Source organism: Phoxinus phoxinus, assembly GCF_949152265.1.
Source record: "Phoxinus phoxinus genome assembly, chromosome: 10".
NCBI lineage: Eukaryota > Metazoa > Chordata > Actinopteri > Cypriniformes > Leuciscidae > Phoxinus > Phoxinus phoxinus.
Genome location: NC_136885.1, coordinates 24,747,301 through 24,766,716, shown reverse-complemented (window position 1 = coordinate 24,766,716; position 19,416 = coordinate 24,747,301). Strand labels below are relative to the sequence as shown.

The 19,416-nt window shown below is 38.0% G+C and overlaps 1 protein-coding gene across 4 annotated transcripts in view; it reads right to left on the bottom strand.

The window, feature by feature from the left end:
• The window catches only part of LOC307005097 (uncharacterized protein), a 155,371-nt gene that overhangs the window by 46,780 nt on the left and 89,175 nt on the right, over positions 1-19,416 (bottom strand). For all 4 annotated transcript variants that reach the window (XR_013799216.1, XR_013799217.1, XR_013799218.1 and 1 more), the window contains exon 5: positions 14,072-14,201. The gene's annotated coding sequence lies outside the window, so the exon portion shown is untranslated. The remainder of the gene's footprint in view (positions 1-14,071; positions 14,202-19,416) is intronic.

Below are 19,416 nucleotides of genomic sequence, written 5' to 3'. Positions count from 1 at the left end.
TCATTTATTTTCAAGTTGTACACCTATGAACCACACAGTTACAGCTAGCAGCAAATATTCACATAAACCACAAACATCTTTTTTACTTTAGACCTATGTTAAAAAAATGATTTGTTAGAATGAACGAGGCTGGTCTTTCCAATAAAGTGGGGAATAATGCTCCTAAAATCATCTTAACTTACTGTACATGGTGCCAAATTAAGCTAAAAGATTCTTCAGCATCATCCATCTTTCGGGGAAAAACAATCTTGTAAAATTTATATAACATATCAACCATTTACTATAGCGTCATGTAAATTCATCATATGGCATGGACAGGACTAGCCTATATTTCATATACAATAATCAACATTTATTAATAATATTTATTTTGTGTAAAATTAAATTGAGGCATATACTTATATATATATATTATATATATATATTATGTTAATTTATAGTAAGATTTTGGTTTATTATGCTCACCAGAGCTGCATTTATTTGATGAAAAAAGTAAAAACAGTAATATTAATATTGTGAAATATTATTACAAATGTAATCATTTGAAAACTACTTCATATTTTTTTATGGGGAACCATGATACGGATTCTTTGATCTAGAATGTTAGAAAAGAACAGCATTCATTTGAAAGAAAACATTTTTGTAAAAAATCCTTACTGCCATTACTGTCAATTTTGGTTAATTTAATATGTTGCTATTTGAAAATGTAACTTTAAATTGGTTGGTAATTTACTGTAAAACAAAAAAAGTGATGTTTTAAAAGCACTAGAGAGAGGATTGGCTTTCTTATTGATGTCTCCGCATATTACGCTGGGATAAATGAAAGCATTTTAACATCGCAAAAATGACACATTTCACCTCTAATAATAGGAGCAACACGGAACAAGTGACTTCTTCTTTATAATTATTAGGGAACAGATTGAATAATTAGGGCCTTGTTTCATGTTCATAAATTTGCATGACCATCATCTTGATCTGACAGGATACTATATCCATCTTCATTGGACACAGTATTTGCATGGCCAGACTGACTTACACACGCACACACTTTCTCTCTCTCCCTCTGTCTCTCTGTAACACGCTCTCATTAACTACACAAATCAGCGTGCCACGGATGGTGAATGTTTAAAGGAAATCAGGGCCATGTAGCTATTGGACTGGGCTAATTGATAAAGTCATTAGCGAAGCTTGTGTTGATAGCACATCTAAATCACCCCAAACAGAACAGACACCTGCAGCTATGGGTTATCCTGTGAGATGGCACAACAATGAGAGCTACCGCAGCAATATTAGGGAGAAATATCAGTAATTCAGCAGAAATGATGATAAAACGATGATTGCGCCATGTCTGAAGCGCTATTGACTTTTCCCGTCAGTGTGGAGACATTGTGTTTGTGCAGAAAGAACAACAATGGCTGAAGAACGCACTTAACCCGTTTCATTTCAAAAATTACCAATACCACCTCCTCAGAAATCCAAAAAAGAGGCAAATTGTGAATGCATAAAAGAAACGGCTTCAGATATCACTGAGAATGAGAAGCAGAGGATTCTGACACGACATATCCAAACACACACACACACAAAATCACAAGCAGGTCTCGTTTTTGTGTGTGTCTGAGGGATTGGCTGTGCTGGATGTAGTGTTAAAAGCGATTAGGGAGGCGGAGCGTGGCACGTGCGTAGCATCTACAATGAGATTCTAGCATGATTAGTCAAATCCCTAAAGAGTGGCCTTACTCTCTAAGGCTCCACTGACAGAATGATTACATCCCAGAGAAAAGACTGAGAGAGAGAGAGAGAGAGAGAGAGAGAGAGAGAGAGAGAGAGAGAGAGAGAGAGAGAGAGAGAGAGAGAGAGAGACAACATCACTTCATAGTAATAGAAAAAAGCTGGAGAATAAAAGACAATGAGATGATAGGAGAGATATCTGTGGAAAAGTAAACTGGAGACACTGACCAGCCGGAGTGAAACAAACAAGCACAAACAGGTTGGTTACAGACTCGCTATGCTAAAATGTCACTCCATCTAACATAACGAAGTATTCATAATCTTCACACATCCAGATTCATGTTATACACAGAGTGGCAGACCTCAAACCAGCAGCTTTGATTATCAGCCTTGAGCTGTAACCACTACACCACACCACGCCAATAAAACCTGATGAATCTAGCACTTTATTGTACACAAGTAACAAATATGTGCTTAAAATTAAATAAAAATCAGACAGACATACAGACAGACAGACAGACAGCTCTGACTCATTCACACATCGGTCGGATTGTTAAATCGTGCTTCTTTCACTTGCGGATTATTGAATATTGTTCGTATTCGCCCCTCTCTTAACTTTGGAGATGCGGAAACTTATCCACGCTGTTATATAACCTCCCGATTGGACTACTGTAACTCCTTATATAGCGCCCTACCCACCAAACCAATACATCGCCTTCAAATGGTACAAAACTCTGCTGCTCGAGCCCTTACTTATAATAAAAAATCTGCACATATAACTCCTATCCTTTACCAACTTCACTGGCTTCCTTTGGTCAATCGCATCCAGTTTAAACTATTAGTCTTAGTTTATAAAGCCTGTCATGGCCCCGCACCTAAATACCTCGCTGAGTTAGAGCAACGATATGTTCCTGCTCGGACCCTTAGATATAGCACTGACAATTTGCTTGTCATACCCAAATATACTGTGGGTGTTAGGGCTTTTAGTGTTGTAGGCCCTAAGCTATGGAATAAACTGATCTTCGTACCACCCCTAACCTACAGAGCTTCAAATCTCAACTTAAACTCATATATTCACCATGCTCAGTAAATAATTATCTTCCATTCTATTTCTCTGTCCACCACTTTTCATTTTTTATGTTACATGCTTACTTTATCAAAATTTATGTTTTCTTTAATATAACTTCTCATGTTAATTATTTGTAGTTATTGGTGGTCGTCTCCATCTGGTTTTCTGCTTGTTTAATTGTCATAATAATCAAATTGCTTGTCTTTTTGTCTGTCAACTGTTTGTATTATCAGATAGATAGATAGATAGATAGATAGATAGATAGATAGATAGATAGATAGATAGATAGATAGATAGATAGATAGATAGATAGATAGATAGATAGATAGATAGATAGATAGATAGATAGATAGATGATGGGGCTTTGGTGGTAAAGGAAAGGAAAAAAGTAAGAAACTCTCTTTTAGAGCTAAAATCTTTACGAAATACAAGTCTACAACTGAGAGATCAGAATCAGATGATGGAGGTGAAAGCGAGATGGGAACAGGTGAATGAATGTAAGGCTGTGATAAACAGTGCTGTGACAGTGTGGAGAATGAGAAAGAGAGAAAAGGGAATGTGAGAAAGAGAAAAATCTCTGACTCCTGTCCAAATAACAGAACCTCATGCTGACAAGTTCGGCCCAGAGCCATCAACATCACAGAGGAAGTGGAACTCCGCTTGGACACACATGCCGGAAATCCTGTGGCGCAAAAACATAAATACAAGATTGATTTACACACATACTTAGAATGAACTAAAGCGGAACTGATTAAACAGCTAATCAATTAAAATCAATAGAGGATCATATTCTGCACATTTCACAAACACTGAAAAAGCACCACTGGATGAGCACATTACAGTGTGTGATGTGCACAATAATCGAGTCATCGTAGACGCGAGTGGGATGACGACGACATAAACACAATGTCTTATCATATTGCCCACACAAGCCTATGGACAGGCAAATAAACTAAATATTATTCTAATTTAATTCGTTCATTAGCATGTTCCACAGGTGTCGCCTCTAGCATGTAAATGAGGGAAACTGTGAGAGCAAATCAGATTATTAACAATTCTAATTCCCTCTCTCAAGTGGAGAGGATCTCTCAGCCGACTGCTGGAGAGGCCAAACTCACTGTGTGCCCGTGTCCACAGCTGTCAATAAAATAAAAAAATCACTTGAGCGACCATGCAAAGCTTTTAGTTTCCTGCAGAAAACGGCATGAACAGCTGTTGCACTGTACTGAGGTCAGTGTTTCAGCTCTCACAAGCAAGAAGCAGGTCTACTCAAGTTTGGAAAGCTACTAATTTAAGGGGACTCAAATTGTAGAGTCATTTTTTTGTACGCTTTATATTTGCTTTTTACACAATGTGAGCAACAAGGCTATTCTTATTGCGTGCACAGGGTATACAATAAAATATATGGCTACAATTTACAAAACTATATTAGGCATTTAAGATTAATACAAGACTGTAACTGATAGAACCTAAATGTTCTAGAAAGTCTGCTATGCAGTAAATACAGTAAAAACGAAATTTTGTGAAACATTATTACAATTTTCAGCATCATTACTCCTATCATAATCCTTCAGAAATCATTCTAATATGCTAAAATGTTACAGTCATGAGTAAACTAGGCAACAGAGATATAGTATGTAACATTTACAGCACACAGCCATGTCAAGGGCTATATATCTATCTGACCTCCAGAACTAGTGCCAGGAGAGAACGTTGTGAATAGTCACCTGAACAATACGAACACAAACATCCACTTTAGCACCTTTGAAAGCCTGAATGAGTGTGAAAGACAGCGAAGAGACTGAGAGAAAGAGAGATAACAGAACAGAAAGGAGTAATTTTGGCGAGACTGCGGATTGCACTGGATGTGCGTCTCCAGTCAGAGAAGCGTCATGTCACCTGTGGCTCTCTTTCACCACCGCACACATGTCCATGCATCAACACCTCCCTTTCCCTCTCACACTGCCACTTCACCCCCAATTAACACCTGCACACACACACACCACGACCTGGTGCCACCTAGGTCAACCCGAACGCTTCAGTAAATATCACACACTGTCTGTGCTCTAACTGGAGTCAAACAGGAGCTAAACCAGAGGTGAGTTCTCCTTTAGGTGAATACACACTCCACTCACACACACACACATGCACAGTTAACTGTAGCTGTTCACATACAGGCCGCACAGTAGGGCAGACGATGCACGACTCCATGTTAATTAACAAGCTCACTAAATGTGTTAAATATAGCTGACTGCCAAGACCAAGGAACTAAAAATGGTCCAACAACTCAGTAATCAATGGCAAACGCAATCTAGAGCTTTTGCTTCCGCTGTAGTTTTGCTTACAAATGAAAGCAGGAAAAGAACTGGCAAAAGGTTGAAATGCACTTCCTAACCTAATCAACAGATGACTCATTTTTCGTTTCAGTACCGCTTTTGCCCCTAGGGACCCCCCTGTTGCCATGGTAACCTCACCAGTCGAGAGTTTCCGTCATTGGTGCCAATCAGAGTGACCGCCACGATGGCAGGGCAGGGGCTCTTTGAAGAAGGTGGGCTGTCCAATGTGGTGGTGTCGACATTATTGCGAACATGAAGGACCAACACCCTTAAATCCAATTAAATAACTGGAAAATACTTCATATCAGGAAAACAATTGATCAAAAATGATGCATTTGTGTCATATCAAAGCAAAGAATGAAGCTGAAACATGTACATGTGCATACAGGCCAAATTCCCAAGCATTCCCAAGTCATCTCTGGTGCAGCAGCAGAAGTTGTAGATATTGATCAATATTGATTATTGAGGTGTCCTCCATCCATCCATCCATCCATCCATATATCCATCCATCCATCCATCCATCCATCCATCCATCCATCCATCCATCCTTAACTTAATTAAAAATAGACAAGGAGAGCATAATAATGCGTGTAATGTTAGAATGATATCCTTATTGAATTATGTATTTTACAATGAATTCTATGGCAAAGAGAAAGATACACTAATACTTATTTTCCTTGTTCATACAGGACGCCACACAGACCAGACAAATGTGTCCTAAAAGTAGCCAGAGCAACATTCAATCAGTGTTACAAGACAAAATGGTTCAGATTCTGTAATGTGCCTTAAAGACTTCAATACTTTATAGATTACGTATGTAACCTTTCTGCACACGTCAAATCATCAAATGACCGCATCCATTCATAAAACCAGAAATACAAAGACAAATCATACATTTCTTTTTGTTTTGAGATATCTATTGTTAGCATGTAACAAAACAGGCCCCCCGTGACATGTCTGACATGCATGAGTCTCCCATCTCTCGCCCCGTTGAGAAGACTGTTTGTTTGTACAATCAATAAACACTTTTAGCTGAGAGAGAGAGAAAAAAACAAATAAAACGTTGTGTCACTGGCTTTGATCTTTAGAATGGTGGTCAGATTACGAGTGACAGAAATGGAGTGGTGTCTGGCGGTCGTCGTGCTGTTTGATGCATGGCGCGAGATTGCACGAGATGGTGTGTGTGTGTGAGCACGCCACAGATCTCATTTCTCAGCGCCGGCTGTGCCATTCTGATGGCGGACTTTATCGGCTGTGGAAATGTGTTGAGCCGAATAACGAGACGTGAGGGTTCCATGCAACAACAACAACAACAAACAAAAAAAGAGCGAGAGCTACGGGGAACCTTATGAATTTTGTACTTAAAGGGTCAACTAGCTTGCTCTTGCCATTGAAACGGCATAGTAGCAGGTGAGTTAGTTTGTGTATTTATTGCATACTAGTTTAATCCTAGACTGCATACCACATATCACCCAAAATACATTCACTGACCATATAATACATCTAGACCAATGGTTCTCAACCTTTGAATCTAAGGCTCTAATCTAATCTCTCTCTCTCTCAGCATGGTCACAACAACAATTCAAAGCCCCCATGACTTTTTCCAGTTCATGATTTACTGGATAAAAAATATTTGTTACTCACAATTCCTACACGATTAAAATATATTCATTATAAAAATAGACACGGGGTTAGACAATTGTATTAATTTACATTGCTTTTTCAGGTCTAGAAATCACACTTTTAAAATAGGGGTTCATATATCCTGGTTGTACAAAGACAAAAACAGTTGTTGAGGGGGTGAATTCACATTCATACCATATATAACATACTTCTTTTAGCGACTGCGAGAAGTACCTACTCAGAGAGTATGTGATTTTGGACGCAGCCATTGTCAATTGTCCAAACTATGACTTTGAGCAATTTCAAGCTACATGCATGCTAACCGCTTAGCCACAGCTCTGACATCGACTATTATGCTTCGTACCCGTAGCCATCATTTTAAGCTGCACTTCACTTGCTTCCATGCCTCCTAGATAGGCAGCAATCTACACTCCACATGGGATGCAAGAGATTTCAATAGAATTTGACTTTAGCATGTTGCTAAGCTAATGGTGTGATATTGAAATAAGAATAAAAATTAACTGAACATAATTAAGCAAAATTATCTATTACATTTAATTCAAGCTAATTAAAAATATATGATACTTTTGCTTACCCTATGCATAAAAGAACAACAGCAACAACAACCACAAAAATGCTATATCAGAAGCACAATAGTATGATGATAAAAGAGCAAAACCTTGTGCACTTGAAACATTTACTGATTTGTTCCCTATTACATCCACAAACCCTTTGGCATGTGGCAAAGTGTATTGATTACAAATCATGCCTTTAGAGTGCTCACTGTAGTGTGCACTAGAATATGTAGAGTATGCATCATTGTCAATGATGCTGTAGCTTTGAGCGGGATGCCGACACTTTAATCCAGTTGGTGGGAAAGAAACAGAGGGGCATGAAAGGAAATGAGGAGAACCAGAAAAGATGTGGCTCCTATAGGACCAACTACAGCGATAATGATAACCGTTACTGAGGTGTGTGTGTGTGTGTATAAGTGTGTCGCTGTGTTGCCTGTGAAAGGCTAATGACCTCCTCAACACCTTACAAAAGCACACGCAGTTGATTTTATATCTATTTCAGATATGCCTTGAGCACATACTTTCACCTTTCCTCAAACACTATTTTATGCACACATTCACATACACGCTGACACAGAGGTGTAAGTGGCAGAAACATTATGAGCTACAATGGTAGTTGAAGGTGAACCTCAGTTAAACAGAGGATGAATAGAGAGGCCTTGATTTCAGATGACCCCACCTCAGGCGGTAGAGCAACTGGGCACACACACACAGACACACGCACACGCACACACACACGACTGTACCCTAAGAATTTCCCATAAGCAATGTGCATCTGACCAAAGCAACAAATTATGGTTTGTGGCAGTGACATAGCTAAAGCAAAAAGGCAGATAAGCCATTACATTACAAATGTATTTATGTTAAAATGAAAAAAATTGAACCTAGATTTTAAGAAAGATATATTTAATATACTGTTGATAATGGTATGATTTACAGTGTAAATAATATTTCCATATAATTTATATTTTTTTCAAGGACATACTTCATGGTTTAGATGTTGTCAATCCATACAATTTTACCTATTACTATATAAAATATCCAACATCTTATATTCACAATCACCATCTAGGAATATCTATGAATACTTATAAATAAGATCAAGCTCAAGCTACATCGATATATATATAGTATATACAGTATGTGTGTACACACATAGACACATGTATACACACATTTCAGAGTGAAAAACAAATGGTGCACCTGTATAGTTCCATTGATTTCCAATGTTAAAACCAATCCTACACAGTTTACACAGACTTTTCGAAAGCGGACTAAAAATTACAAATTTCCTTTTACTTCCGTGTAATTTTGTACCTTGAGCTTCGACTTTAAAAATAACAGTTAGCCTTCACAATTCCCCCTCCCTCCCTCCCTCCCTCCCTCTCTCTCTCTCTCTCTCTGTGTGGTGAATCTACCTTCCTGCCCCTGTGCCTCTTGTTAATTAATCACTGTGTTGTTAAAGAGTGCCGAGGCGGACTCCGAGCCTACTGATAATTAGGGATCTGTGTTCAGGGCTGGCTGTGAGAGGCGGGGTGCGAGCAAAAGCTAGAAGGCTGTGTGCATGTGTTATGTGTGGCTGAATCTGAATATGTGTATCTGAGTGAGCCAGCTATGATCGTGCGCCATGCGTTATATATGGGAGTTTGTGTGGCGGTGGTAAAGTGGCGCATTAGTATTCAGAGAAATCGCTGCGCCCCTGCTGTCCTTCTACTTCCTGCTCACCACCGGGCCAGCATTCAGCCGGGCACAGTCTACCAAAGCTCCCACAGGGGGCACAAACATAACAGACTTCAATGTCCAAAGACCAGCCTGACCCAACTTGACTATCAGTACCTCAGCTTGCTGCAATGCTATATTTGCTCAGGCTTAAAATTGCCTCATGACTGCATTGAACTTTCTAACACTAAGTGTTTTTAGATATATTGAATGTGTTTATGTGTTCAACAAAAAATGAGCAAAAATCAAAAATCCACTTCAATCCCTATAAGAACATATATGATTTCATTTGTTCCCACATGAACACACAAAATGTACAACAATACAATAAAATTGTAATTAACTTTGCAGAAATTTAATTTAAGACTTTTTAATTGCCTTATTTTTGGAAAACTGACTTTTTTAAAATGTAACTTTTAATGACCTGAAATGAATGTACTGACAACATAATAAAAAGGAAAAACACACATGATGTGCACACTGAATAAGGTGACAGAATGCAAATAAATCCATTGGTTTTAATTCCATTGGGAAATAATTTCATTGGGTCCATTGGGTTTAGCTCAAACTGTTTTGACCATTCCTTAAAATGAAAGAACAGTGTTTACAGAACAACGTGTAAGGTAATATTTATGACTGTAGACCTGTTTCACACATTCTGCTTTGACACAGACCGTACATGTTGTCAGCTTATTAAGCGTAATGGCTGTACACACATATAGATGTATAAACACACACCGTCACAAACGAAAACACAATTTCTACTGAAGAAAAACAAGGTATGAAATGGTGACTGTGGCACAGTGATTAGCACAAACTCTCCTGTCATGTTGAGCTCTGGTGCTTATTCAAATGACAAATGTTCAATGTTCCGGCCTGCAACGTTTCCTGAATCCTCTCCTAAATTATTTCCTGCTATTCCCTCTGATCTGTCTAAGAAAACGAAGCAAAAGCGCAAAAATAACACGAGAATTAGTCTTTGCACAATAGTCATCAGAACACACGCAGCAACAGAGATCATCTGTTATTGCAGGTTCTCGCTGTGACGATTCCCTTTGTGCTCTTCTATTGTCAGAACTCTAAATATTCTCCAAATTAATCGCTCGCTCTTTCTGTCGGTCTCCCTTCTCTCTCACTCGTGATTGCGCTAGATGAGTGATAATGTTTTTAGCAGCTAGCGTCATGTTCAAATCTGTAATAACATTACACCAGCAGCCCCACTGATGGCAACATGCATCACCAAACACAAGCCATCTCAGTCATAAGTAAACAAAACTTCCATATGCAGAGTAAACACATCTATACACTCTAATGGCCTATAACAGCCCCCACACAGAGGCAATTTGCACACTAATTCATACACTTTACAAAGAAGAAACAGCGAGAACTAAGAACACAAGCGCATTGTTTATCAGGGTGCAACTGCGACCTTTCCTTCACATCATCAATAAAGCCAATTTCCAATATGTTGTAGTATTACAGCCACAGTAACTTGTTGTATGCAAACGACATGTAGATTAAAAAATGCAGACAGGGATAGTCTGAGAAAAGTTCAGGATTAGTTCCTTCAGTGCACCTTGACAACTATGAGGGGAAAATACAAAACTGATCTATGATAAGGAGTGATTCAATTAAATCTAGGAGTTTTAGGTTTGAAGATGAAACCGTAGCCATCTTAACTCCATCCACTGCTTTGACAGGTCACATCGCAAACGTGAACCAGAACGAAGGTCAGGATTTGGCGTAAGGGTTTCTCAAACCCTCAAGAACATCTCTGACATCCACGTTCACACGCACACACTTCAAACACGCCGGGGTCACGGCCATCGTTTCACTTTTATTCAGCTATTGTATTCACGGCTGCGATGTTGACAAATTCATTTTGAAATCCATTAGTCTCACAATGTGGTTTAAACGATGTACCCATTAATGTCCACCACTTTAATACAGCCAATACCCATCTGATAAATCAGGTTATCTCAGACACCTTCCACATGCCGTGAAGAGCGGAAATTAGAGAATTATTAACAATCTCCAGTATGTGTGTGTGTGTGTGTATGAGTGGAAGATAGAAATATGAAAAAGTGAGAGATGGGGAAAGAGAGAAGTAGTAGTAGTAGTAGTAACAGTGCGATTAAGTAAAAGCCATGGCCTATAGTGGATGCCACTGTTGTGAGCAATTAAGAATGGAGATTACAATTGAGAAAGCCTTTTAAATTCCAATGTAATTATTTCATTTCATTTGAATTAAGGTAACAAACAGAAAGTGGAATTATGAATTTCTGAGATATTTACTATTAGTACACTGATTTATTGAGCAGTGTTGTCATAGATCCATAACCTTTTTATGACGATACCTACAAATATTAGTGGTTCCATATGCATCTATAAAATCCTTGGCTATGTGAAATGTTTTGGAAGTATTCAAATTAATTTGGAGAAATATGTTAATCAGTTGGAGAAAAAAATTATATATTATATCAGGGAATAAAAAGGCATAATTCGTGAAATATAATGATTTCATGATTAGAAAAGTTTCAAGGAACAATAATGACCAGAAATTAACATAATAGAAGACGTAATAGAATAGGAACAAAATTCTATGAACCATTGATGGCAAATGGTTAATAAAACGTTATGATGAATTCAGTGAGTAATGTTTCTCTGTAAACATTTCTGAATTTCTCCACTTCCTATAGTTCACGCAAAAATGAAAATGTACTGACCCTCATGTTGTTCCAAACCTGTATGACTTTCTTTCCTCTGTGGAAAAAGTTGAGATTTAACTTTTTTACACAATGTAAGTCAATGCTAACCAGAGTTGTGGTAATGCATTACAAGTAACATGAGTTAAGTAATCAGATTACTTTTTTAAGTAACTAATCAAGGAACGCATTACTTTCAAATGTACAAGAAAATAGTTACTTTTTCATTGTTTTCCCATTTATTGACTGACAGCTCTCCTGTCCCCATGTTGAGAGAAATCGTGAGTGAGTGCAGAGGCGTTATGTGCGCTCTGTAAACATGATGGTTATTATAGCTCAAGACTAAATGTCCTGTGGGCTGGGGACTATAACTAAATCAATTCAAATACACACTCACAAATTAAATGGAAGCCAGATCTTCGATTCAGAGTTTTGGTTTTTATACCTTGAGCCATTTTGCTTATAGAGGGGACTTGAGTTCGAATCCACCCAATAATCCATCTCCCATCATCATCTGTTCTCTTTCTACTACTGTACTAGGAATTGAAATGTCTTTTAAAAGTATGTTGAATAATATGAATGTATAGTTGTAATAAATAAAAATGTGTGAGGGGTTGCGTGTGTGCTTGCTCTTCAGAGATTGCCGACGGTCACCGCAACTTAAATAAATGTGGTTAATCGAGTCTAGGCTGGAATTAGTAGTGTTACAGTGTTGTGACGTGTGTGCATGTATAATTATGGATGCGTGTGCGGTGGCTCTCTCCGTTAATGAGGCGCTGGAAGGGGGCTGCAGCAGCTGGCAGGAAGCACAGGGGAGCTGAAGAACATCTGCAGGGGGCACAGCCACGCGCAAACACACGTACAGGAGATCAGCACCTCACGCACACCCACCGACACCAGCCCAACCGCCGTCGCCATAGCAACCGCGCACCGGCCATGATGGGGAGCGCATGTAGGGAGAGAAAACCAACTACCACAAATCTCAGAGAATAATTCCGATCTTTACTTTTCAGGATTGACGACGAGTCCCTGGATTGGCATATGGAGTATGTGAAAACACTAGATAGGAAGGTCAAAGTTTAGAAAAACGCGTCCTTGAATATGTTCGTTCTAGAGCTTTCCACTGCCAAGCGTTGGGTCAAGCACCAGCTGTATGAGAGCGCTGAAGCATTCACACTACCCGTTTAATTCAAACGACAAAAAGTGCTAGATATGCAAAGTACTAGATAACTGCTCCCACAGGTCTGTGCTCCAAAGACACACTTTCACTGAGAGGCACATATGCAGACAAAAGACAAAACAAGATATACATACATATTGATCAATAAGGTTGCCACATAGGCTTGGACACAGCCAATCGATCCTTCTTCCCCCCCAAGTCAACACTTGGCCTTTGACCCTCACATGAACTTATAGAGTTATAAACATCTCCATAGAAACACATGCCCTCTGTTCATCGCACTTCACGTGTCAGCCTCAAAAGCTAACAGTTATGCCTGGTGGAACTGTGAAAACTAAAATATCATAGATGAAAACAGAGGTGTTGTTTACTGTGTTCTCAAAAAATGCCTTTTTTTATTTTAGGAATAACGTGCGGGAAAAACACGAAAGATTTATACAGAGGGAATAAGGTGCGTTTCTAGAAGAGGTCTGGGCAGTGGCTTCCATTATGTGTGAAGAACGTAGCTTGGAGGATATTTACCACTGCAAGATGAACTTGTAGACTGTGTTTAGCAGTTGTTCAATCTTTTTCATGAAAAGTTACTCTAAACAAGTTCTTTTGAGAATTTGAGGGCATAATTATGTCCAGTATTTGTGCCACTGCTTTTTATGGACTTAGCACATCAATTGTTTACTTTCTTAATACACATTCCTAGTCTTACTGAGAATCATTCATCAGTATATACAATTACAAACTCAAAATCGTTAGTGTTAATAACTACATTATATTGGATAATGTTAAGGAATAGCCAACAACCATTCAGTTTGGCTCCATTCTGGTCTGTAATGCTCACTTTTCACAATCCAATCAATTCTCAAAGGACAAAATAACAACCAACACTACATTTTTTGTTAAAGAATATCCTGCTTCAAATAGAAATACATCACATTAAAGAAGTTAAATGGGTTGGGAATGACGATTCACATTAATTGTAAAACATTCATGGAGACACACTTTCTGCAAGACTTGCCACCACTGATAATTTGGATTCATCTTCATGTTTTTAATGTGTGAATTCCGGCAACTTCAGCTAGTTATTATTTGGTTATTTTTACATTTATCAGATGTTTTATATCAAAAACAAGTAAACTTACCCTGGAAAAGTTCCCCTAGGAGCAGCCGGAGGTTTTGTGTCTTGCTCAAGGTCACATTGGCATCTCTCCAGTTCATGGATCATTTGAACCTTGGGCCTTTAGGTTACCACCAGCCAACATCTTCTACAACCTACATAAACATTTTAAAATATATTCAAAAAGAAAATAGTTTTCAAATTGTTATAATATTTCACAATATAATTTTTTCAGTATTGATCAAATTAATGCTTGATGAGCATAAGAGACTTTCGAAAACATTAAACAAATATTTTGAACAGTGGTGTATATTTTAAAAAGTCAAGCCAAAACCTGCTATACTATTTAAAAATATAAATAATTTAAATAATATCTGAATAGAAAAATATATATCTCAAGAATAACTACTGTAAATGTAATATAAAACTTAAAGTAAAACTTTAAAACATGCCATTGTTTTATATATTGTCACAATGTTACTTCACAGCTACATTGTACCAAGTATCTTAACATCACATGTACAGTATCAAGAACAAGGGTATTAAGGACAAGTTGATCTACTTGATTAATAATAAATGCTAATATTAATAATCCGACAGAGAAATCCTCAGAGGCATCGATAATGTGGCCGGAATTGTAAAAAAATAAAAATAATTGTGATCAGCCATGAATGATTGACTGCGAGCGAGATTCAGTGCTGGGATCAAATACAGCGTACTTCTGAATAATAGAGATGCCAGGAGGTCTACCCTGTTCCCAAGTGGGTCAGACACATCGTGAGGGGCCAAAAAAACAGAGGTTTTAACACACGCCTGCACTGGGAGTGTGTATCTGTGTTGGTGTCGTTAATGTGTCAGTCATCAATAATGCAGATCCTCGGTCGTCTGCTAATCAAAGCCCTGCTATGCGTCTCTGTTCCACATTATACTGAGACGAGGACATGTGAGACAGCGTGTGCCTGCGTTATTCACTCAGCTTTATGTTGTTCCAAATATGTTATTTATTCGCAGATATTTTCTACATAACAACACTTTGTAGTGACCAGGGGCAGTATAACAGCACAAAAAAAGTAGTTCACATGACTTAAGCACTATATTCTTTTGTAGCCATATGATAGCTTTCTATGAGGAATTTAGTTCAATTTAAGTCAATGGCACATATGACGCAGGTTAGATGTTATTGGCTAGATGCCATATTTGATTTGAGAGAGGTTAAGATTCTTTAAAAAGTATTTATTTGTGTTTCACAAGGCGAAGAAACAAACAGCACAGAGGATTGGAATGACATGAGGCCGAATAAATTGGACTGAAAAATCAGTTAACAGTTCCTGAAATGGCATTTAAACTACTAATTCTATTGAAAAACTAAGCAGATCGCACTCGTACAGGCTTAAAGATCTTCAGATTAAAGATTACAAACACACACAGGGGATACAATATAAGGTAGATGGGCACGCAAACAATCTTTCACAGCAGAGCATGCTCTAGGGAACAGTCTGAATGCAATTGTGGCTTTGAGTAAATACACTTTTTATGTGCTTTTAATTCACACAGAAAAACGGATGCAGTATATCCTCTTTACTCATGGTGAACACACACACACCTATGTATTTACACGCACACACATACAGGCTCTGTGGATCTAAGGAAAGCCTCTTCTCAGCAGGCAGGAGTGATGACAATATCAGCATCTAATTTCTCCTTTTAAAGAAACTGTTAATGAAGAGTATGAATAGAAGAAAAGCTTCTGCTCAATGCACTAATTGCCTTAAAAGCTCTTCATACAATTTCCCCTGTCAACAGAGATAGCACGTGTGTGTTGGAGTTTGTGCGCGCATGTGATCGTGCATCACTGAGCTTTGCCATCGGAGGTAGTGAAAAGGCATATTGCCCATAAGCACTGTGAAGTCACACTGATGGGAACACACACGAACCTGAAGCGGGCTAAAACACACAGCCTCGAGGACGTGCTGCAAGTGTGGCAGGAAAGAACCGCGCTTAGCGACAAAGAAGTCATTAAAACAAAAAGCATGCTGAGTGCTTTAAATGTCGTTAATCAAATCCAAACACACTGAATGCATCTCAATCACCCGCCGCTGACATCAAGCTTATTGTACAACAAAGAACTAAACATCTCATTGCAGCAATGTTCAAAGAATTAGATACAGTATATAGTATACAAATTATATATATATATATATACAGTCTGCATAATATGCATATAACTGTTTATGTATTCAGCAATGATTCTGAAAATTCAGGTTTGCCATCACATTAAAAAATATATATTTTAAAATATATTAAAATAGAAAACGGTTCATTTAATTTGTAATAACATTTCACAATATAAGTGTCTTTACTGTATTTTTGATTAAAGAAATGCCGCCCTGGTGAGCATAAGAGACTTCTTTCAAAACATTCATATATAATATATATTAGGGCTGTCAAAAGATTAATCGCATCCAAAATAAAAGTTTGTGTTTACATAATGTGTGTGTACTGTGTACTGTGTATAATTATTTATATATATAAAAACACACACAATCATGAATATATTTAAGAAAAATTGGTTATATTTATATATAAAATATTTATAAATAATATACATGTATATACAGTATTTAAATGCAATTATTCCTTAAATATATACATGAATGTGTGTGTATTTATACATAATAATTATACACAGTATACACACATATATTATGTAAACAAACTTTTATTTTGGATGCGATTAATCACGATTAATCTTTTGACAGCCCTAATATATATATATATATATATATATATTGTTTTTGATGTTTATTAAAAAAAATTTATGTTAATGTTTAAATATATATAAACATTATATGTATAAACAAGATATGTTCCATGATATCTTTATCAATTCTTCACAGCCTCATTTGAATTTACATCAAATAAAATATGGCATCAAACCTAAGGTCTTTATGCAGCGCTACACAAGACCTAAGTTGGCGTCAACTTGTCGTGCATCTGTAATGATCTGCTGTGATTTAGGACACGATGGGCCGTGCAGTGTCAGGTCAAAGGCACTATCGATACAAGCCTGCCAATAACTCCAGGCTGGTGTCAGGGAGAAAGAGGGCGTGCGGTGGGTCAGGACGCTTCTACCGCGAGCATCCATCAGTGTCTTCAGGTTGGAGACAGCTGTGATGTTGGAGAGTACATATGAGCAAGGGGTCAGTGTCAGAGAGGGCTCCCAAAGGATAGATCCTCCATCAATACAGCAGGACAGGGGAGGGGTTGGCTGCGGTGGACTAGTCAACGGCAGGTCACCGCCAATGCCGATAAGGGCAGGGAGTCATCGAACTAACCCCTGAGCGAGATCTCCAATTAACCCTTTCACTCCCAGCACACAGCATTTAAATGGAACCAGTAAATGGGGGTAAATGCATAAGGTGGGAGTCATTAGTTTAGGACTGCGGTATGGATGGAGGGTGGGTGACAATAGATGAATGAATGAGCTAGAAGGTGGGAATAGAAAGGTTTAAAGAAATATTCCCAGTTCAATACAATTTCAGCTCAATCAAGAGTTGATTACCACATGCTTTTTTTTTGCTGAAATTAAAAGGTCACTGTAAAGTACTTATAATGGAAGTGAATGGGGCCGTTTATTGAAGCATTTAAAAGCAGAAATGGGAAGCTTATGATTTTATGAAATTATGTTAAAAAATGATTTGAGCTGTTTAAATCATTCTTACTGTAAAGTCGTTTTAGGATTTACAGTGTTACACTTGACACGGTTCTAAATCTACTCAGAAAAAGTTAGTAAGCTATTTTTTACACTAAAATTGTGATGATACAATGTATATTGAGCATCAAACTCACTTAAAGGAATAGTTCACTTTAAAATTAAAATTGTGTCATCATTTACTCACCCTCAAGAATGTCGGTAACCAAACAGTAGACTGTACCCATTGACTTCCATAGTAGGAAAAAAAAATACTATGGAAGTCAATGGGTACAGTCTACTGTTTGGTTACCGACATTCTTCAAACTATCTTTCTTTGTGTTCAGCAGAAGAAATTAATTAATACAGGTTTGAAACAACTTGGGTGAGTAAATGATGACAGAATTTTAATTTTAAAGTGAACTATCCCTTTAAAGCAGAAATCATAAAAAAGGGAATTCCTGCTCTTCTATTGTTTCAAAGTGCTTGCATATATCCAACCTTCAATCTTCAACGATCAACATGCAATCTCAATAGACCTGAACAGAGAATGATCGGTTGGTTACGGAGGGCATCGAACCCGCATTTGTTTATGTCTTGTGGCTATACTATTAAAAAAGTAAGTATTTTAACGTTTATAGATTGGCTCCATTCACTTCCATTGTGAGTGCCTCACTGTAATTCAAGATTTTTGCTGCTTTTTTAAAGTAAAGGAGAGAGAAGCGGAAATTAACATTACGCCGCCGAATGAGATTAACTTGTACTGAACCTGGACTATTCCTTTAATAATAAAAAGAGTGAAACAAGTGAAAACCTATATTCTATGTTTTATTTTTTAGTTTGTAACTTCAATGAGGCACACTCTCACACATGAACGCCGAGCATAAGTGTGTAGAAAAACAATTACCCTCTGCCACAGCCAGCTGGTTTGTTCATAAACACGCAATTATGATTTCACGGCAGTCCATTAAATAGGACCAACTCCGGGGCAGGAGCGGCAACCGTCCCACTACGCAACCCCCAACAACATCTTAAAATCTCAAGCTAACACCTACAGCCGGCATGCGCAATTTGCTTGATTTTGGCTGGCAACTTTTCAATGTAAAAATCAATTACTTTAACTGGGTGTTACAGAAGCCACACCGACTCTGCAAGTGACCCTATTGGTTGCAGTCATACAAAGTAAAAGAAAACAGACATTAACTTGTATAAAAGGACAGGCAGCTTGAGCATTACATCCCTAAACTAGCTGCAATTGAGTCATTAAAGCAGTTCTATCAAGCTAAGATATTGAATAGCATTTTAAAAATCCATATTTCTCATTTTAGCGAATAAATAGCGCAGATAAGTAAGTGCCAGGCTGATATTGCAAGCGGGGAAAAATCATCTACCACAAAAACCCTCTTTTTCACCCCCAGACTCCCTTCTCTCTCTCTCTCTCTCTCTCTCTCTCTCTCTCTCTCTCTCTCTCTCTCTCTCTCTCTCTCTCTCTCTCTCTCTCTCTCTCTCTCTCTCTCTCTCTCTCTCTCTCTCTCTCTCTCTCTCTCTCTCTCTCTCTCTCTCTCTCTCTCTCTCTCTCTCTCTCTCTCTCTCTCTCTCTCTCTCTCTCTTTCTCTCATTTCTGCTTTCACAATCCTTCTCTCAGTAATTAAGCGTCCGTCTAAAATGGAGTCTTTTCT